This window comes from Pan paniscus, chromosome 16 (genome assembly GCF_029289425.2).
Source record: "Pan paniscus chromosome 16, NHGRI_mPanPan1-v2.0_pri, whole genome shotgun sequence".
NCBI lineage: Eukaryota > Metazoa > Chordata > Mammalia > Primates > Hominidae > Pan > Pan paniscus.
This window is the reverse complement of record NC_073265.2, coordinates 66919459-66940872: the sequence shown is the minus strand read 5'-3', so window position 1 is coordinate 66940872 and position 21414 is coordinate 66919459. Positions and strand designations below refer to the sequence as shown.

Genomic DNA, 21414 nt, shown 5'->3' with positions numbered 1-21414 from the left:
TCCACCTCACAGGGCTGTTAGGGGATAAATGGCATAGTCAGGTACTGCACTAGGAATGACACTTGGCATGTGGTAGGCACTCAGTAAATTCTAGTCAAAGTTGTCATTGTTATTAGCAGGGCTATAGAACATTCTAGGTTGAAAGCAGAGCCTTCCTCCTATGTGCAACTAGATGCCAGAGCCAAGAGGGACAGGGCTGGGGCCTGCTTCAGCCTTCCCCCTACTCCCCCCACAACACTCCCAACCCCGGACCTCCAGTCCTGAGTTTTTCATTCCCTGGGGAGCAGGTAAATGTGGGGGACGGAGGGGATTTGCCATTTTGCACATTAACTATTTTTATATTTATACCTACCTTATTCCAATAAGTATTTGTGAGAGCTAAGCATAATTGTGATACCAAGGTAGACAATTCAAGGCAGGGGAAAATAGGATGCAATAGCAAGGAAAAGCTTGGGGAGCATTAGAACACGGATACAGAGGGTCCAATCTTGGGCTGAATAGTTGGTTCTATGATTCCTGGTAGTCAGAATGAAAAGGGAACTATCAGTTATGAGAACTGTGCTGTCCACAGGAGCAAAACAGCATATAGTCCTTGAGAAGGAGTAGGTTTCCCGGAGGAGCGGGAGCCATATCTATTCAAACATCTCTGCAGCCCACGGCAGCTCAGAGTGTGGAGAGTGGAGGTCAGATCTCTGACCTGGGTCAGAGGGCTGGCCAACTCCAGGCAGGGAGATCCTCTTCCTGCACAGAGTGATCTGGGGCCCAGGACAAGGACCACTGGGCCACAGCCCCTGATGCTTGCCCTGCTCTCCCTCCACCAGCTCCCAGCCCTCCCAGCTCTGGATTCTTCTGTCTAGCTGGGTCTGCACAGGGAGGAGCAAGGGTTAAGCTGGGTCTGCACATCTGCAGTCCTGGGCCTGAGACCAGCTCTGCTTGCTCTGCCCTCCTCCTCAAGGACCCTCAGTGTCTCCTCATTGGCTGATAATCAGCTGCGCCTCCCTGCACCTGGCCTCTGATCTCTAATCCTGAGCCTAGCTCAGCCCTTGGGGCTTCTTTGCACCCCCTTCCTTAGCCCAACTCTGCAAGTGCTCTCTGACCTGGATGTGCCTCCATCATCTCCCCACTGGCACTGAGCTGCCCAGAGGCAGAGTGGAGTCTTCCCAGCTTCCCTCCCAGTGCCGGCTGGGCCCTCCTAGTGCCAACTGGGCGCTTGGGTGGGTGTGGGTGCCATAAGCCTTGCAGGGAAGGAGGGTTAAAGAGAATGGACATTCAGTCATCGCAGAGAGTGGGTTTTCCACTTTGCAGAATACCTTGCAAATACTTGGCCAAGTCCAGACCTCAAAACAGCTTTGTGAAATAGGACAGCAACAGCAGACCCAGAGTAATAACAGCTCCTGTTTCCTCAGTGCCCGCTATGTGCCAGGCGCTGTGCTAAGCAATTTACAAATAGTTATTTATTTAATCCTCGCTACAGTCCATGAGCTGTTTCTACAGAGAACTGAAGTGCAGACAGAGGATGAGAAACTTGCCCAAAAGTACACAGTCCTAAAGTGGCAGAGTGGGGATTTGAACCTCGGCAGTCTGGACTACATTCCAAGCATTTGTCTTCATGGCTCCTCCCAAGGGCTAGTGAGGGAGAAGTGTGATGCCCACATTGCAGACATGGAAACGGGCCCAGAGACAAGGAGGCCTGCCTGAGGTCACACAGCTAGGAGGGAGTGGATGAGGCGGGGTTCCCATTAGCTCCATCCCATCCCCAAGCTGGAGCTGGAGCTGCCCTCAGACCCCTCCCTGGAGGCTGGGAGGAGAGGGTAGGAGTGAGGCTGTGAGGGCCACAGGAAACCCCCTTCCAGGTGTGGCCCCTGTGTGTGGCACCCACTCCCAGCCCCCAGCCCTCAGCAGCCGAGATGAACGAGGCTTTGGTCTCTGGCCTGGCCGGAACAGGGTGAGCTCTGGGGGTTGGGACTCAGCAGACGCTGGTGCAGCCCACCTGCCTCGAGCTGGTGGGCATGTGGCATGTCCGTGATGAGTGGGCTCTTCGCAGGGTGAGCATTAATCACACTGCCAGGCAGTGGGAGAGGCAGCTGCCTAAAATGCCTGCACCTGGGCAGGATCGATCACCGCCAGACCTGGCCGGGCCAGGAGGCTGAGGGCAGCCAGGGGCCATCTCTGCCAGGCAGGCAGTCAGGGAAGAGGCCTGGACTGGGGGAGGAGACACAGCCCTGACCTGGGGCTCTCAGAAGAGGCCTGGTAAGAGGGGACTCCTCCTCTTCTCCCAGGGACGGCCCTTTAGTGTGCTGCAAAGCCATTTATCCTGTTTTAAGATGCATGGTTAAGACTTGCCTCCTCCAAAAGCTGTTGTAGAGTGCCCATGTGACAGCCCTGGACATTTTCTCAAAGGAATGTGCAGCGTCCCCAGGAGCCAGGCAAAAGGGCTTTGAATCCGCATTGCCACCTGCCAGCTGTGTGACCTTGGGGAAATTACTTCACCTCTCTGAGTGCTAGTTTCCTCATCTATAGGATGGGGATGAAGCTCATTTTTTCCTTTTCTTTCTTTTTTTAAATTATGGTAAAAAAAACCATATAAAACGTATCATCTTAGCCATGTATAAGTGCACAGTAAGGCAGTGTGAACTGTATGCCCCTTACTGTACACCAGATTCCTTTTCATCTTGCATGACCAAAATTCTGTACCCACTGGACAACAACCGCTCCTTTGGCTGTCCCCACAGCCCCTGGCAACCTTCCTGCTACTTTCTAAGAGTTTGAGCACCTTAGGTACCTCATACTAGGAAACCATATATATGTGTCTTTTTGTAACTGGCTTATTTCACATAGCATAATGTCCTCCGTGTTCATCCATACTGTGGCATGTGACAGTGTTTCCTTCCTTTTTTAAGGCTGAAAAATAGTCCATCATCTGTATACACCACATTTTGTTTATCTGTTCATGTGTTGATAGACAGTTGGGTTGTTTCCATCTCTTGGCTATTGTGAATAATGCTACAATGAACATGAGCGTGCACATACCTCTTTGAGATCCTGTTTTCAATTATGATATGTATATATATGCACACACATACACACACCCAAAAGTGGGATTGCTGGATCGAATGGTAATTCTATTTTTAATTTTTACAATTAATTTAGTGGTTGCCCCATTTTACATTCCTACTAGCAATACACAAAAGTTCTGATTTCTCCATGTCCTTGCCAATACTTATTTTTCTTTCCGTAGTGACCGTCCCTATCTGAGGTGAGGTGAGACCTCATTGTGGTTTTGCTTTGCATTTCCCTGATGATTAGTGATGCTGAGCATCTTTCCATCTGCTTTTTGGCCATTTGTATATTTTCTTTTGAGAAATGTCTATTCAAGTCCTTTGCCAATTTTTGATTGGATTATTTTTGTTGTTGAGTTGTAGAAGTTCTTTATGTATTCTAGATATTAACCCCTTTCAGATACATGGGTTGCCAACATTTCCTCCCGCTCCGTAGGTTGCTTTTTCACTCTGTTGATTGCTTCCTTTGTTAAGCAGAAGGTTTTAAGTTTGATGTAGTCCCGTTTGTCTATTTTTGCTTTTGTTGCCTGTGTTTTTGGTGTCATGTCCAAGAAATCATTGCCAAATCCAATGTCATGAAGCTTCTCCCCTATGTTTTATTTTAGGAGTGGTATAGTTTCAGGTTTTGTGTTTAGGTCTTTCACCCATTTGGAGTTAATTTTTGTATATGGTGTAAGGTAAGAGTCCAGCTTCATTTGTTTTGCCTGTGGAAATCCAGAAACTGAGCAGAGGCCATAGCAACTGCAAGCTCATTCTTTCTTGTGCAGGGTCTTGATATCTGGGTGCCCTAATGAGGACAGGACTTGTGCTCCTTCTTCCTGATGATGCCTATTGCTCTGGCCCTGAGTCTTTCCTCCTCTGGGTCTTTGGGTCTTGCTGTACCCAGGCCAGGTCGGGCAGGATGGGGTGCCTGTGGGGTAGGCAGCCCACTGCAGGGATGCAGGCTTCTTCCTCACCCATCTCCGGTGCTTTGGGGACCTCTGGGTAGGGTCAGGAACTCCATCAGACACAGGGGCGGAGACACAGGTGCTCAGTTCACTCAGGAGGACTTGTGTAGAGTCAACAGCCCAAAGGGTCAACACTGGACACTGGTCTGGGGGAGAAAAAGGTCTCAGTGGGGCAGCTTAGGGCTGTGGCCTCCTCCTGCCCTAATCTTCCGATGACTCAGATGAAGGTGCTGAGTCCCACATTTGCCAGTGAGAGGCAGTTCTCACCGTGGGTGCTCAGCTGGCGGAAGCTCTGAGCTGAAACCTACCAACCAAATGGAACTCTGCAGCCAGGAAAATGAAGTTTTGCACTTGGGCTCAAACACTCAATGGCCAGGGGATGGATACAGGAGTAGTGGTGGGGCGGCCGCTCTATGTACGCTCCCTGGGCGTGCTATGCTGGAGCCATCTCAGACCAGCTCTCTTTCAAGCCCATGGACACATATTCAGGAATTTTCCAAGCCAGTTGTTCAACACAGGAGTCCACCTTCCAGGCTCACATCCTGGCTTTCCCAGGTCTGGCAGATGCAGGCTCTACCTCTCACAGGAGCTGCCTGTCGCTTTCTGTGTGATCCAGGCAGGCCTTTTCCCCACCCTGTGCCTCTGTTTCTCCATCTGCAAAATAACCATTGTACCTTTCTCAGGGAAGTTGTGAGGGTTAAACAAGATCATTGATTATTTATTTATTTATTTGGAGACAGGGTCTTGCTCTGTTGCCCAGGCTAGAGTGCAGTGGTGTGATCATAGCTCACTGCAGCCTCGACCACCAGGGTTCGAGTGATCCCCCTACCTCAGCCTCCCCAGTGGTTGCTACAGTAGTTGGGTGCAATGCCACTGTGCCTAGAGAATTTTATTTTCTTTTTGGTAGAGACAGGGTCTCGATATGTTTCCCAGGCTGTTCTCAAACTCCTGGGCTTGAGTGATCCTCCCGCCTTGGCCTCCCAAAGTGTTGGGATTATAGGCATGAGCCACCTCGCCCAGCCAAGATGATGGATTTAAATTCCTCTGTGGAGAATAAGTACCGATGGGAAAACTGAAACCCCCAACCCCCATGGCTGAATTCCCCTTTCAGGGCTTTCTGTGCTTCTCAGGTCCTGGGGCAGAAAGTCGGCAGAGCCTGTGTAGACCTGCCTCTGGACTGGGCACACCCAAACCAGCTTGGACACCCAGAAGGGAGCCCCACCATCAGGAAAGGGTGGGTATGGGCGTGAGGTCCTTCTGCTCTGATCCTTCAGCACGGCTAGTGTGACCAGCACTGGGAGGCCTGGGAGGAGGCCAGGCCTTCATCTCAGGCTCTCCTGGGGTGGGGCGGTGGCCGGGTCCACACACCGTCTGGGAAGCAGTTGCTGATACTTGCCCTGGGCTGGGTGTGGGTGATTTGGCTGTGGGCTTTTTCTTGAAGGCCTGCCAAGGTAGACTGTGGGGGAGGGCATGGTTCAGCCCCTGAACATGAGGCTAGAGCCTGGCCCAGTGGTGGGCTGTGGCCAAGGGAGGTAGTAGGGAGACTCGGGGGTGCTTACTGCCCTGGGTGCTCGTGGCCCTCTCCCTAGTTATGGAAGCCCACATTAGGCACTTTATGTGCCTCCCCCTCATCCATTCCTCACCATAGCCCATGAAGTGGGTGCTGACCTTATTATCTCCACTTCACAGATGAGGAAACTGAGCCCGGAGAGGCGAGGTTGAAACTAGAAAGTGCCTCTGCCACTGCAGGCTTGCTGGTGACCTTGGCCAGTGCCAGCACAGTTTCCTCATCTCAACAACGGGGACACAGACGGGCGCAGCTGGGGGAATGTGTTCGACATTAGTTGCGTCTTCTGAAGCGGTAAAGGGCCCACAGACCTGATAAGTCCCCGCGTTTGCAGATCAGCAAACCGAGGCTGAGAGAGTCATAGCCAAAATCATCTCCTGGCCTGGCTCACGCCACCCTCCCTGCCCAATTCACACCCCTAAGGTTGCTCTGGACCCCTCAAAAGCCCCTGATGCTGAGTCGGTGCAGATAGGCTTCAGTCACGTGTGCATCTGTATGTGTGCATGTGTGCGCACAGGTGTGTGCTGGGATGGGGGTACCTGGAGGAAGCGGGCAGAGCTGAGCAGACCCTGGGGCCATTGGATAAGAGGAAGGGGCCCCCCTCCCCACTCCCCGCTCCTGCTCCGGGTGCAAGGAGTGGGAGAAGCCCCGGGTGACTGGGTTTGTGCCCACTATATATAGCCCAGCTCAGACACGCACGCCCGGCTATTTCTGTGTTCCTCCTCCTACTGAGGCAGGGGGAGGGGAGAGAAAGTAGTCCATCTAAAAATATAACCTGGGGAAAAATATCACAACGCCTGAGCTGAGCCTGAGAGATCTGTCTCTTTCTCTCGCCTCCCGCCCCCGCGCCCCGACTTACCTCACAGCCGCCTCGGCTCCGTTTGGAACTGTTGTCCCCTCCCCCACCTGTGCCACTTTCCCCTGATGCCCCCCAGCTGGGGCTGGGGTCGTTCCATCCCCATGTCACAGGTGAAGAAACTGAGTCCTGGGGAGGGCCTGCTTGGGTGTGGCACTTTGTGCTGCTCATCCCTCCAGGATGCCCAGGCCTGGGGGGCAGTCCCTCCCTGCCCTGCTGAGCCTGGACTAGGGTGGGGCCCGGGTCCAGGACTTGGCTGTGCACTCACTTGTTTTCATCTCCCTGAGCCTCAGTTTCCCCAACTAAAAGGGGACAGTGATACCAGTTGCCTCGTAGGTGGTGCTAAGGGTTGATGGAGAGGCGCAGGTAAAGCCTGGGACACGTGCCGGGCACGTCAGAAGCACGCAGAGACGTCAGCCTCGGTTGTCGTCATTGTTATTATTTTAATTATCCACCGCCTTCATCCTGGCCACAGAAATGACTCTTCCTCTAGGAGCTTCTTGAGGGCAGGATGACTCTTAGCAGGTCTGCATCATGGTGCTCAGCGGGAGGCCCGCCTGCTTACAGCAGCATTCAATAGATGACACGGTTGCATTTAGATTCGCAGAGGAAGGCAGGGGGCTCTAAGGTTGATGAAACCCCTGCCTCAGGCCGCGCTCACTGCTCTGTGGCTGTCTTGGTCCTCACACTGACTCCCCTCAGTGCCTGCCTGGGGGTGGGGGCGGAATGGGATGGAAGGTGAGGATGGGATGTTGTTACCATCCCCATTTTAACGACAGACAGAAAACTAGAGCTCAGAGAGGGAAAGTGATGGGCCCTGGGTCACACAGCTGGGGCGGAGCCTGCAAGTGTGCTGGTCCTGAGGGCCCCTGACCTGTCTGTCTCCACTCTGTGAACTGCAGGAGCCTCCAGGGGCGCTGTGAAGGTCCAGCCCCGGAGCGCCCTGCTGGTGCTTTCCACAGCCCTGCTGCTGCCCTCCCCGGGTTACTGCGTGAGGGGCTGGAGAGTGCACCCCTGGGTTACTGAGCATCCATCGGGTGCCCGTGTGATGGTTCTCAAATTCCATGCTCTGTCAACCAGCACCAACTTATGACCGGCCCTCTTTCCTCTACACCCACGCACTCTCCACCACCACCAGGTTATTTTGATGTTGTATAATTTTTTCCATAAATATTTCAGTGCATATCTCTAAAAGATGAGGACCCTTTAAAAGACAGAACCGTGATACCATTACCACACCTTAAAAATTAAATGTTACCTGGCACAGTATCCACTTCCTGCATCACTCTTAAAAATTGCCTTGAGGTAGGAGTTAGCATCGCCATTTTATAGATGAGGAAACTTGAGGCCCAGAGAGGATTAGTCACTGGCCTGAGTTCACATAGCTTGTGAGTGGCCAAGTGGGGATTTGAACCTGGGCCACTTGACTCTAAAGCCAGTGCTCATTCCTCTTTCCTCTGCCAGGCAGGGCCCCAGCTTGCCTCCTGCCATCTCCAGAGGGTTGCCACACCCTGTGGCCCTAGGGCAAGGAGCTCCTGGCATATTTTTGTTGGGGGACAGTCTAGTTCCTGGGCCTCCTGATAAACCCAGAGTCCAGCCCAGAGGCTCAGCCAGGTTATGTACTCAGAGACGGGCTGCGAGTGAGCTGTCTTCCCTGGCCGGTGTGCTGAGCTTTACCGGGGCATTAACAAGCCATTTAAAAAGCGCTGACAACACATTTTGCAGGCTCCTATTTCAGATGTACTAAAAAATAAGCACCTTTTCAGGGAGGAAACTGCAGCATGTCGGGGTGAAATATGTCCGTGGTGTCACCTACACACATGTCACCCTGCAGGTGCAGAGAGGGGTGGGAGCATCAAGCACCCAGCCTCACCCCCCACCAGGCAGCCTCGGAAGGTGAGCAGGTACTTGATGAGCAAGTGGATTTGTCAGCATTTCTGGCTCTGCAGCGGGAGGAGGGAGGTCATGCTTTGGGGGGTCATGTTAGAGGTTGGGGTGGATAGGGGCATAATTAGGGGGCAGGGGAAGTTACCTGCTCCAGGCTGCCCATTTCAGATGGAGAAGCTGAGGCCCGGGGTGGGAGGATGAAGTTGTGAGGTCATACATCCTGAGAGCTGCCCCAAGCCTGGTCCCCAAGCCCAAGGCCAGCGCTGTGCAGGAGGTGCTCCTGTCTTCCTCTGCGCCTTCTCATCCCACCTCAAAACAGACTTTCCCAGACCTAGGGCAGGCCTGGACCAGGAGCCAAGCACCGTGGTAGGCACTGGGGATACAATAGTAAACAAATAAAAAACACAGTCAATCAAACCGGGTTCTTCATGGAGCTTCTGTAGTTGAATGGAGGTGACAAATAAAGAATGCCAACAATGTCGTGAAGCTGCGGTGTATCTACCACCAAGGGGCAGATGTGGGGTGCTGTCAGGGTATTTAAGAGGAGACCCACCAGGTCGGGGAGGCAGGGAAGGGCTTTGGGAGGAGGTGACACCAGGGCTGAGCACTGCAGGATGAATGTGTGAGCCGAGAGGGTGGGAGGCAGTGGCTGGGGGAAGAGGGGCAGCAGGCAAAGGGAAGAGCACATACCAAGGCCCCGTGGCAGAGGCTCCAGGGGATTCTGAAAGGCCAGTGTGGCTAGAGTGGAGTGAGCTTGGGGAGGTATGGCTGGAGGGGGCTAGGGCCGGGTCTCAACGAGGGCCATGAAGCGGGGTGACTGGGGCGGGAGGGTTAGACACTTGGATTTGTGGTATGGACAGATTTCTGGCTGTCACAGGAGGAAACGACCTTGGCTTTGAGTCAGGAGTGGACTGGGGAGTGGGTAGGGGTGAATGTGAGCATTGAGGCAGGAGGGGCGGTGGCTCAGACCATGGTATTGGTCAGGCTGCCCTCTGGCTCTCTGTTGTTCCCCTGTATCCTCTCCAGGCCTGCTGACCCAGGAGAGTCCCGGAAGGTGTCTGGGAGGGACAGTCCTTCAGCCGTGGGTGGAGGGATGAGGGAGGCGGGGAGGCTTTGCTGAGCCAGCTGTGGAGGGAGTCATGGTGCTGGGCCCCAGGCCTGGGGCCTTCCCTGTCTGGAAGGCAGCTGAAGAGGCAGCTGGGGTGTGAGCACAGGAGCACGCGGACGTTGTCACGTCTGCCTGGTCTCCACTCTGAGATCTAACCCAAGGAGGAGCGGGTGCCCGAGAGGGGAAGGGAGCTCAAGAAAAAAAAAAAAATAGCTTGCTTGGCTTAATTATGACTGATTGTGACAGCTTACATCTTTAGTCTGAAAAGTATCTATGGGGTAAGGACTGCTTTTCTCAATCGGGATAATTATGTTAATTAAAATGCTTTCTTTACAGCAGTTCTGATTAATAAAAACAGTTCCACTGCTCTCTTTAAACACTCTAACCTTCTGTTGCATGGGGAAGGAGGCCCTTTCTCAACAATTTATGGTTCTTCATGCAGATTCCAAGAGGCGACCTGCTGCCGGGTGGCCTGGTGGCAGGCACTGCGCTCACACACGTGGGGGCGGATGCAGGCAGAGGGGCAGGCGTGTGGACCTGGCGGGCGGCGGGACTGGCCACTGGGGCAGGGACAGGCCGGGGCACTGCTTGGCAGAGTCGGCTGCAGAATAAAAACACCACTTACTCCTCTAATTGCTGTTTATTTCCTCTGGACAGCATGGAGATAATTAACGAGCTCCCAATTAAGAAAAATTACATGTGGGGGACTGAGGTGCCAGGGCCAGGATCGGTACTGGAGTGGAGGGGTGGGGTGGGGCTGGTGGTAGGAGCAGGGGTCCTTGGTGAAGCCAAGGGGGTGGTGGTGTGTGTGCTAGAAGAGGTGGATGCAAGTCAGCGGGAGGGGTGGTGAGGCAGGGGCTTCACTGCCAGGGAGACTGAGTGGAAGGGAACAAGAGCTTTGAGCATAGCTTCACTGTCCCCAGCCTCAGTTCCTCTCTTTGCCTAAGTTAGAGGTCACAAGTGGTGGCTCAGAGGCAGAATCTGTCTCATAGTTGTGTGTGTGTGTGTATGTGTGAGTGTGTATGCGTGCACATGTGTATAAGTGCCAGTCTGCGTGTGTGTGAGTACATATGTGTGTATGAAAGCGTGTGAGTGTGCATGTGTGTGTGAATGTGAGTTTGTGTATGTGTGAGTGTGTGAATGTGTGAGTGTGTGAATGAGATTGTATATATGTGCGTGAATGTGAGTACACATATGTATGAGAGCATGTGTGTGTGTATGTGTTCTAGCCACAGAGTGTGGCAAAAACCTCAGCCCACAGATTGTTGGAAGATTGAGAGGTTTCTTATCAAAATCTGGCTTCTGGAGTCTCTTGAAAAGTCAGAGGCCCAGCAAGCATATGCCGGCAGGAGCCGAGTGCTGCGTGGTGGCTGCCCCCGTGTGTCTCCCGTGACCTCCCCGTCCTCATCTCCATGCCAGCCTGACCTGGGAGGCGTTTGGGTTTCGTGGCACTGTGTGGCTCTGATCTGCCTGTGAGGGTGGAGGTGGGGGATGATCTTACATGGAGGAGGGGCACTCAGTTGACCACCATCCCTTCTCCTAAAGGGACCGAATGGAGATGGGGTCCCAGAAGCCCCGAGTAGAAGTGTCTTGGTGCTGGTGCTGGCAGGAGACTTTGTGGGGTTCCTCACTCCACCGCCCAGCCACCCCAGGCCTGGGGAGCCGCTCAGTCCTGTCACTGCCCAGAGGGGCTCAGGCAAACCTGGCCTCACTCTCAAAGAGGCAGTGAGGAGGACGTCCCAGGAGGTGCCCCTGGGAGGGAGAGTTGACTGCCTGCCCAGTCAACTGGCCCCCTCCTGGAGGCCCCAGTTCTCTCTGGACCCTCCGCCCTGCCTGGACAAGCTCCTCATTTATGGAGGACTTTGGCTGCTGTGCTGCTCAGGCAGGTCCACACTCTGCCCCAGACACAGACTGAGGCTTTGTTGGTTTCCCCAGTTCCCTCCACCCCAGCCCAGCCCCAGCCTTTCTTGCTGCTAGAAATGAGGAAATAAGGTTAGGAGCTTCTTCTCGCCCTACCACCTGGTTGAGGAAGATGCTGTGGCAGTCAGGGAGGCCCCGGTAGCCCACAGAGTACATGGACCAAGAGGGTCGGGGGCTCGGGCCAGGGTCACACAGCTGGGAACCAGGGGCTGGGGCAGGCACAGAGCCCAGGCATCCTGACCCCAGGGGGTTATGAGGGTGACCAAGGCCACGCAGTTGTGACTAAGGGGTCTGTACTGCCAGAGAAAGTGATGCTAATGGGTCCCTAGACCCCTGCCTCTTTCCCATGAGAAGACTGCAGGCTGGCTCCCAGCATGCATCTCTGGGGTCCGATATTGGGGTCTAGAGGCTTGCCTGTGGACGTGTGTGTGGACATGTGCCATGCAAATATGCGTGGATGTGTGAGTCTGTACATGTGTAGGCACGCAATACATACATGTGTGTGGTCCTGTATACACATACACACATGGACGTGTGTGAGCTCGTCCAGGTGTGCATGTTGACACGTATGTGTATACGTGTGGGCGCTGTGTGCATATCACATGCACAGCCATGTGTGGGCATGCTCCTCTGTATACATGGGATGGGCGTGGGTATGCATGAGCGTGTGCATTCATACATGTGGCTGTTAAACCCGTGTGTCTGGGGTGCTGCACTTCTCCAGCTCTGTCCCTGCATGTTCACACATACGTGTCTTCCTGCGTAGGTCTGCATGTGAAGCTGAGGGCCATGGCAAGACCCCTCCGTGGGCCCTGGAAGAAGGTGGCTCCCTAGGTGGGTGGTAGCGAGTCAGTGATGTGAGCTCAGGCCTGGGCTGGGAGCCCTGCTCCCATGGGGGATGGCGCTGTCTCTGTAGCTGCTCATGAGCATCCTCTTGGGCACCAGCTTCTGGGCAGGCCTCGGCCCTGCTCCCAGCTCCCTGGGCCTCCAGCCCTGGGAAAGTTCTGCCTGTGCGGAGGGAGCAGAGGCTGTATCACCTGCTTCATGACTCCACTGCCCAGATGAGCTGATGATGGAGCAGGGGCCTTCCTTCTCCACTCGGGCCCCCTTGGGCCCCTCTGAGGTCCAGCCTGGCTGGGCTGGGCCTTTCCCCACCATAGTGGAGCCAGACCATAGGTTCCAGTGGGGTCTGAGCCGTGCTGAGCAGGGCCTCCGCTGCACCCTGTCTGCTGAGGCTCCCTCCTGTGCAGAACAGCCCGGGCCTGGGCTTGGTGGGGGCCGCCCTGGCCCAGGCTCCCGAGGCCATCTTCCTTCTTAGTGCCAGCTAAGGTAGAAGTGGGCTGAGCCCTCCCTGCCTGTCTGCCTCTCCTTGCCATTCCTCCCCAGCTATCGGGGCTGAGCTTCTGACCCTCTGCCAAGAGGGAAACGTGCTTTCGCAGGCAGGACAGTTCTGATCCTCACACATGTGGTGTGCCAGTGGAGGGCTTTTGGACACTGTGAGCAGGGCTGGGGTGCCAGTTCTGGGCAGGAACACCCCCCTCGCCTTGGTAGACACACTGGCTCCTACATGCATGTGGCGGCCCCACAGGCTGGCTGGCACCTGGGCCTGCCACCCCCACCTCTGCCCGCCTGGGGGCTGCCCCCCCCTCACCTCCACTGTATTTACGTGTCTATTTTATGATTTCAATTTTTAATGCCTCTGCTCTTTGAAGACGCTTAATGCTTTCGAGTGGAACATTTCCTTCCAGGACCTGAGCGCAGATTGAGGACAGAGCAATAAATCAACTAATAACTGGAACCTCATTTTCTGCTCCACGGCAGAGAGTTAACCCCCGCCTTGCTGCACTCCTCTGGGTGGCAGCTGTGGGCAAGGGGCACTGGGGAGCAGAGTGCTGAGCTGAGCACCCCGCGGCTCAGGCTTCCCCTCCTCCTCATCTCCTCTCCTCCTGGGTCTCTCTCCTGTCTCCTGTTTCCCTTCTTTCTCTTATTGTTTTCTCTTCTCTTTTTATCTACGTCCTACTAAATGCAAGTGAGAATAAGGGAAATGGCTGGAATCCGAGATTCTGGAGGTGACCCTGGGAAGGCATGGGGAAGCATTTGTTGGGAACTCCCTGGGCCCTGACTTGCTGTGTGAGCTGAGGGGAGTGTCCAACCCTCTCTGAGCCTCGAGGTTGCCACCATTACAAAGGGATCTTATCACGTGGGGGGACTGAGGTTTGAAATGCTGACATCTAGGACAGACTTGGTAGTGGAGGTGGACAGTACCTGAGTCTCCACCATTCGCTCCCTGCCCATCTTGGCTTGGGAGGAGGAGAGTTGGGAGACAGAGACACTCAGGCGATGAACTGGTAGTAGATGGCTCTTCACTCATGTTGTGTATGCCTGAGTCTGTGTTACTAATGCTGCATAGACGTGTGTGTGTATGAGTGCGTGTGTGTGTGTATTCCTGCACGTGTCTTGGACTCCGGATCACAGTGTACATAGCCATACACCTAGGATGACTCTTGACTCCCTGCAGGACTAGTGAGAGGGCCCAGCTGGGTGTGCTGGTGCATACCTGTAGTCCTAGCTACTTGTGAGGCTTGGATGGGAGGATTGATTGAGCCCAGGAGGTGGAGGTTGCAGTGAGCTGTGATCACACCACTGCACTCCAGCCTGGGTGACAGAGTGAGACCCTGTCTCAAAAAAAAAAAAAAAAAAAAAAGAAGAAGAAGAAAGAAAAGAGCCCAAAGTGGGGAGCAGTGTCTGTATTGAGAAGCTGAGAGGAATGGAGACACTGGGGCCACACTGCCTGGCTACAAATCTGGCTTTGCCATTTATTGCTGTGAGACTTTGGAGAAGTCACTGAACCTCCCTGTGCTCAGTTCCCCCTTCTATAAAATAGAGATAAGAAGAGTGCCTCCCTCATAACTTGTTGTGCAGGTTGAATGAGCTGGTCGCCTGTTAAGTGGCTGGCACCTAGTAAATGCATGTTAAGTATTTGTCGTCGTTATTGCAGGACACATCCACTCACACACAGTATGTTTCCCTCCCTCAGCTGACCGTGAGACACCAGAGCCGTACCAGCCTCAAACACCTGATGTGCACAGCGTGCCAGTGGAGAGGAGCCCAGCCCCCTTCAGAGCAGCCAGGGACACCTTCCTGGAGGAAGTGGTCCCAGCACTTGTCCTGAGATGAATGGAGAGGAGGGTGGCCCTGGGCACCTGTTGGGGACAGGCAGAAAGGATATTTGGAGAATACTAAGGCCAAGGTGGAGGTATTTATGAGGAGGAAGTAGGAAATGATACAGGCCCCAGCGCAGGAGGGGCTGGGCTAGTGTTTAGTAGGCACCTACTGCATGCAGACATCTTGTTCCCATTATTTCTTTGTGGAAACTGCATCTGAGTACTGTTATGTGACTTGCCCGGGGTTACCCAAGCTGTCAGTGGTACAGGTGGGATTTGAATTTGTGTCTGTTTGGCTCTGGAACTCCACTCTTCTTGTGGCCCAAGTCCCAGCATCACAGGGCTGGAGACTCTGTTCCTAAAATGCCCTGCTCTGCTTGGACACTGCTGGTGATGGGGAGCTCACTACCTCTCAGGACAGTTAATGACATTTCATGTAATTCCACTCATTCTAACAGTGATATTCAGGCTGGGCCCAAATCTGGTTGTCACAACTGACTGACTCCTCAGACCCCTCCTAGGCCCCCAAGCCACGCCCTGCTCAGCCCTGAGGCTGCCTGCTGGGCCCACGCTGATTGGGCTGCCCCATTTCCTCCTAGCGCCCCATGGATGTGTGAAAGGGGTGGAGAGTACCCCATATGGGGTACGTGCAGCATGCCAGCCATGAAGTGTCGCATTGCCACATCCCACGTGTGACCACAGTCACCTTGCAGAGTAGGCTGGCCAAGCTCGGGTGGGCTCAGACCCAAGAGCTCAGTGTTCCAGACAACCAGGCCCACCATTGGCATCCAGGACCACTGGGAATAGCACTCAGCCCTGGAGTATTTGGTTTCCAGAGTATTTAAACAGATGACTCGACTAGGTGATAATTTTAGCATGTTATGGCTAATGTCTTCTTGGGACCATAAAACAGCAAACTTTTACCATTGGAAGCAGCTCCCAGCCAAGACGTGGGGAAATGATCATGTCATCGAGTCATCTGGGTATCAGTTATTGTTTGGGGGAAAGTGGAGTGTGTGGGCACGTAGAGACGTGCGCACCCTCCCCCGTGCCCAGGCAAGCCAGGCTTATCGCGGGAGGAAGAGAGGATGCTGCTGAGAGGGAGGAGAGCAGGGAGAGCTCACCCATTCACTCCACAGACATTACTGAGTGCCTGCCACGCTCCAGGCACTGGCTGTGCATGCTTCTCATGCCATTGGGGCAAACAGAGAATGCTAATGGTGCAGTGATAGGATGAATAGGGACAGCTGGTAAGACTGGGCAACGGGGCCCTCAGGTGAGGGAGCACCTGTGGGAGGACCGGTGAGGGGGATGAGGAGGCTGTGTGGCAAAGGGCAGTGGCAGGGGGAGAGAGGGCCAAATGAGGGCATTTGCATGGCACTCTGGGGCCGTGGGATATTTTCCAAGGGGCAGGGGGCAGTGAATGAGCTTGAGTTAAGCAAAGGGTGGTGACAATCTGATTTAAGTTTTAAAAAAGATCTCTCCAGCTGCTGCAGGAAGGGCCAAGTAGGGAAAGAGAGTGAGGCAGACATGATGGAGGCCTAGGTCAAAATGGTAACCATGGTGATGGGGGTGGCAGACCGCATCATGGCAGCAGAACTGGGGACAGGGAGAGGGTCATGGAGAAGGCAAGAAGGATCCTCAATTCCTGGCTTGAGCCGCTGCGGTCATCCTCTGAGATGTGGAGGTGCAGTGGAGGATCAGGAGTTCGTTTTTGACCACCTCCTTCTGCAGAGGTGTCCTATTGACAGTTGTGGTCACAAGCCTGGAGCTCAGGGGAGAGGTCTTTATAGGGGATGGGGACGTGGGAACCAGCAGCTGTAGATGGTGTTTAAAGACCTGGGCAAAGCCAAGGACCACCAGGAAGTGACGTGGATGGTGGAGAGAGGACCAAGTCGTGGACGCTGGGGTCACCACCATGTAGAGTTGAGGGAGGAGAAGGAACCTTCACAGGAGGCTGAGAAGGCACACCTAGGGGGTGCGAGGAAAGCCAAAAGGATGTGGAATCCCAGAAGCCAGGAGAGGGTTCCTAAAGGAAGGGCAAACTCAGTCAGCTGCGGGCATGATGACGCGTATACCTTTACCCAGCCTCGCATAACTCCAGGACAATATCAGAGACAGGTCACTGACGTTGGCACAGTCCACAAACCTGATTCTAATTTCACCAGTTATACATACACTCGTGTGTGTGTGCGCGTGTGTGTATGTGTGTGTTTATATATAGTCCTGTGTGTGTATCCAGCGCCACAATGGAGACGTAGATCTGCACCACACTACAAGACTCCCTGTGCCAGCACACCCCTCCCCGCCCAACCCTGCTCCCACGCCTCCCGCTTGGCTGCTACTAATTTGTCCTCCTCTGTAATTTTGTTATTTCATGAGTGTTACATAGATGGAATCATACAGTATATCACCTTCTGAGATTGATTTTTTTAAAACTCAGCATAGGCTGGGCACAGTGGCTCACGCTTGTAATCCCAGCACTTTGGGAGGCCGAGGCAGGCAGAGTACTTGAGCTCAGGAGTTCAAGACCACCCTAGGCAACATGGTGAAACCCTGTCTCTACAACACACACACACACACACACACACAATTAGCTGGGCATGGTGGTGTGTGCCTGTAATCCCAGCTACTTGGGAGGCTGAGGTGGGAGAATTGCTTGAGCTGGGAGGTGGAGGTTGTAATGAGCCAAGATTGTACCACTGCACTCCAGCCTGGGTGACAGAGTAAGACCCTGTCTCAAAAAACAAACAAACAAACAAACAAACAAAAAACCAAAACCCCAGCATAATGAAGGAAGGGGATTTTTAAAGGATGGCAGATACCAGAACACAATTGTTTGCTGCTGGGAAGAACAAAAGACCCAGAAAAGAGGGAGAGACAGGTGATGTTGAAAGATAATGTAATGATGGGAGGGAGCTGAATTCCTGAGGATGAGGTGTGGGTTCAGAGTCCAAGTGGAGCCATTAACCTTTAACAGCAGCGAGACCCCTCATCAGGCAGGAAGGGGGGTGCAGGCCGAAGCTGGTGGGCTTCTAGAATGTGCAGGGGCAGAGGACTGGGGTTCCTATTTGCTGACTTCTGCTTCCCCAGTGAAAACAAAGTGAGGTCTCAGTGGAGAGTGATGGGTCACATGGAGGAAGGGAGGCAGGAGGAGAGTGGAGGTGGGGCCACTGCCAGGTTGGAGAGTGGGGAGGTGAGGTGGCCGGTGGCTGGAGCTGGGACTGCTGGGCAGTGCTGGAATTGCTGCAGGTTTGGGATTCAAGCTCACAGAGGGCACAGCCTCCACGGTGGGGTCATTTCTCTAGCTGTATTTGGCCTCCCAGCTATAAGTGCCAAGATGTTGGTTGGGTTCATCCAGGTTGGGGTTTTATGAAAGTACTGCTTAGGGGGAGGGGGCAAGGTATTTGAGCATCCATTATGCTGATGTACCATGGAACTCAAGCTCACCAAGGGCAGTGAGGGCGGAAGGGCAGTGATGGAAGGTGAGGTGCGAAGGTCTCGGTGCAGTGAGGATTGTAAGGAGAGGAGCTGGAGGGCCAGCTGGGAGGTTTGACCAGGAGCCATGGTGGTGACAGGGCCAGGGTGTGGCCTGGGATAGAGGCTGCAGGGAATGGCAGCTGAAGGTGACTGGAAGCAGGCGGTAAGGGCACCCCCAGCATGGGGAAGTCACCTAGAAGGATGCAAGGGTTGAGGTGCAGGGAAGGACAGACAGGAGCCCTCTGTGGGTGAGGGGAAGTGGCCAGGAAGTTCGAAGGCAGAGGTAGGGGAGGCGCAGCCACCTCTTAGGTCCCACAGGGACAGAACCACTGTAGATGGGAGGAATTTGGACCTGAGGTCTGGAAGAGCCCCGAGGAGCAGGGAGCACATCAGCCTGCCCTGGCCGAGCAGAAATCATCTGCAGAATGTCGCTGTGTGCCCACCCCTCAGAGGAGAGAACAGAGGCCCAGAGAGGGTAAGCACGTTTCAGAAGGAACAAGCTCCGCTGAAGCATGCAGAGGGTCTGCTTGAAAGTCAGTGGTGTGGTGGAGGCTGGATTCCAGAGCCGCCTGTTGCCTAGGTTTCAGTACTGCCTCCTCCAACTTTTCTGGGCCTTTCTTCATTTGTGAAATAGAGCAGAATGACAGTACATACTCCCAAGGTGGATGTGAGGATTGAGTTTTAATGCATGCATCCTGTGAATCCTCGGGCTAACCCTGTTTACAGATAGGGAACCTGAGGCTTAGAGAGAGGAATTGACTTGTCCAAGCCTCAGTGTTCCTCAGCCTCCCTGTCTTTGCCCCAGGGCTGCCATCTTTACCCACACTCATTCAGCAGCCTCATGAAGGAAGCAGGATGCAGGCCTCAGGCCTACTTGGAAGTTGGGGAAACAGGGCAGGAAGGTGTCTTCTCTCCCTGTGGCCCCCAGAGTGCCAGAGGATGGAATCTTCATTATCAGCCAGTCTTCACTGTCGGGGACACAGAGGTGACACAGGCACCATGCCTCTCTTTAAGCCACAGTCTCATAGGGGAGACAGGACAAAATAATAAGCAAATATAGTAATGTTAAACAGTGGAACATAGGGCAAGAAGCAGTTGTTCAAGGAAACAGGGATTTGGGGCTAAAGTTCTTGGAGAAGAAGAGAAAGATCCAGGGACTGTGGTGGCAAAGGAGGAGCAAGGGTTGAGCTGGGTTTTGAAGGGAGGTGCGAGTTTAATGAAATGGATCAGGGAGGGGACATTCTGGAGGGGAAGAAGGGAGGGCTCTGGGTGAGCAAAGGCTCAGAGAGGGGGCTGGGGAAGAAGGTGCCCCACTGGAACAGAAGAGGCAGAAAGCAAGGCCGTGCGGGCTGCCTCCTGCAGACGTCTCAATCTTCTCCCAAGAATGGTGAACCAGAGGCCCCTGAGGCCTGTGAACAGATGCCAACAGCGGGAAATTGGCCAGTGGATCCTCCATGGCCTGGCACCATCAAAGCTGCCAAGAGCAGAGAGGCCCTGCAATCTGGGGCCTGGCGGCCCGGCACGGTTGGCCAGCTCGCTGTGTGACCTTGAGCAAGCATGCTCTGCTAAATGGGGCTACCCCAGCCGCCCCGTCCTCCCTCGCAGGTGGGCTGTGTGAGGTGTTCCAGCTCTGTGAAGTCTTCTTCAGCGAAACAAAAGCCAGCACCGCGGCAAAGTGAAGGAATGGAGGTGAAGGCTTTTAGCTCCCTGGCAGAGACGCCCAGCAGAAATCCAAGGCGTGTCAGAAAACGGAGTTTCTGGAGAACCTTTGATTTAGAGAACAAGGTTTTGGCATCAAACTGCGATCAGAGAACAGAGGCAGCCTGCCACACCGTGAAACTGAGCGCTGTAAACCTCATTAATCTGATGTCTCTATGTTCAAAGCGGTTCCTAATTAGGAGCCGAGACTCTCTACCAGCCGGGTGGCCCATTGTTCCTGCTGGACAAGTCCCACCAGGTGACTTCAAAGCCCATTCCTCACGTCCCTCTGCCGCTCAGCGCCAATTAACCAGCATTTAGAGCTGGGCCGCCTGGGCTGGCAAGCTTGGCCATGCTCCTGCTTCATTTGGTGTCGGAGCTGAGGGGCCTCCATTAAGTTCTCCAGCAATGCAGGCAGACACGTGGAGGGTGGAGCTGAGTGCCGGGTGTTGGTGGGGGTGAGGGACAGCCCACAGCAGCCCCTGCCCCCCTGGGGTTCCAGAGGCCTGGAAGGAGCAGGAGAAGCCATAGGAGCTGCAGCTTCCCTCTGCCACCCTCTCTTCTCCCTTCCTCCTCCACGGGGACTCCTCTTCTCTGCTCCAACTCCCCAGTGCCCTTCTCAGACCCACCCTTTTGCCATCTCTTTCCATCCTCCTGAGGAGGGTCTGGGATACCCAGTCAGAAGCCAAACTAGGTCTGGGGACACCGTGTGGGGTCTCACTGGGTGGTCTGATATGCACGGACTCAGTCCCTGATATGTTGGCTCCCACCTTGCCTGTGTTTACCCCCGCCCTTCACTGTACCAGGGCCTTGTACACAGTAGGTGCTCATCAAGGGACTGCCAGCCAGTGTAGCTTCTCCATAAGCCAAGTCATGTCTGAGAAGCTTGTGGCTCCATCAGGACAGGCACATCAAAGCAGTGGGCCTGCAGCGCCACTGGAAAGCTTCAGGAGAGAGTTGGGAAAGACCTTTCAGCAGTGATGCCACTTTCAGTCTGGAACAGCCGGGTGCAGGAAGGCTGGGTTTTTCTCTGCCTTCCAGGACGTTGAACCACAGTTGAATCTAGAGACAGAGAAGGCACAAAAGGAAGACCCAGGGCAGTGAGCCTGAAGCAGCCCCAAACTGGCGGTCAGGATGCTGGGATTCCAGGCCTGCCGCTGTCCCTGACTGGCCACTTTGTGCTCTTGAGCAGGTTCTTGGCCTCAGTTTCCAAATCGGTGGGAGGGGAATGATGACCCTGTCTGTATGGTTCCCTGCATACAGTGAGGTCAAATGGAAGACTAACTGAACCTGCCTTGGGAGCTGTCCACAGTACTGGGGGCACTGGGGATGCTCCAGCTTTGCTCGCACACCTCTGGAGGTGGGAGGCTCACCCCATTTTGAGGCCATTTTCCATGGCCAGATAGTTGCAGTTGTTAGAACAATTATTGTATTAGTTTTTTAGAGCTCCCGTAACAAATTACTATAAACCTGGTGGTTTAAAACAATAGAAATTACTCTCTCACAGCTCTGGAGACTGGAAGTCTGAGATCAAGGTGCAGGGCTGTGCTCTCTCTGAGGGCTCTAGGAGAGGATATTCCTGGCCTCTCCTGGCTCCTGGTGTTGCTGGCATTCCTTGGCTTGAAGATGCATCGCTCCAGCCTCTGCCTCCATCTTCATGTGGCCTCCTCCCCTGAGTGTGTCTACGTCCAAGTTGACCTCTTTGTTGTTTTTGTTGAGACAGTCTCA

The 21414-nt window shown here is 54.1% G+C and overlaps 1 protein-coding gene across 7 annotated transcripts in view; it reads left to right on the top strand.

Moving 5' to 3' along the window:
- Positions 1 to 21414, top strand: part of LINGO1 (leucine rich repeat and Ig domain containing 1) — a 322019-nt gene that overhangs the window by 89808 nt on the left and 210797 nt on the right. The window contains exon 4 of one of the 7 annotated variants that reach the window (XM_055098434.2): positions 14382 to 14600. The exons of the other annotated variants lie outside the window; for them this stretch is intronic. The gene's annotated coding sequence lies outside the window, so the exon portion shown is untranslated. The remainder of the gene's footprint in view (positions 1 to 14381; positions 14601 to 21414) is intronic. 7 annotated transcript variants of the gene reach the window in all.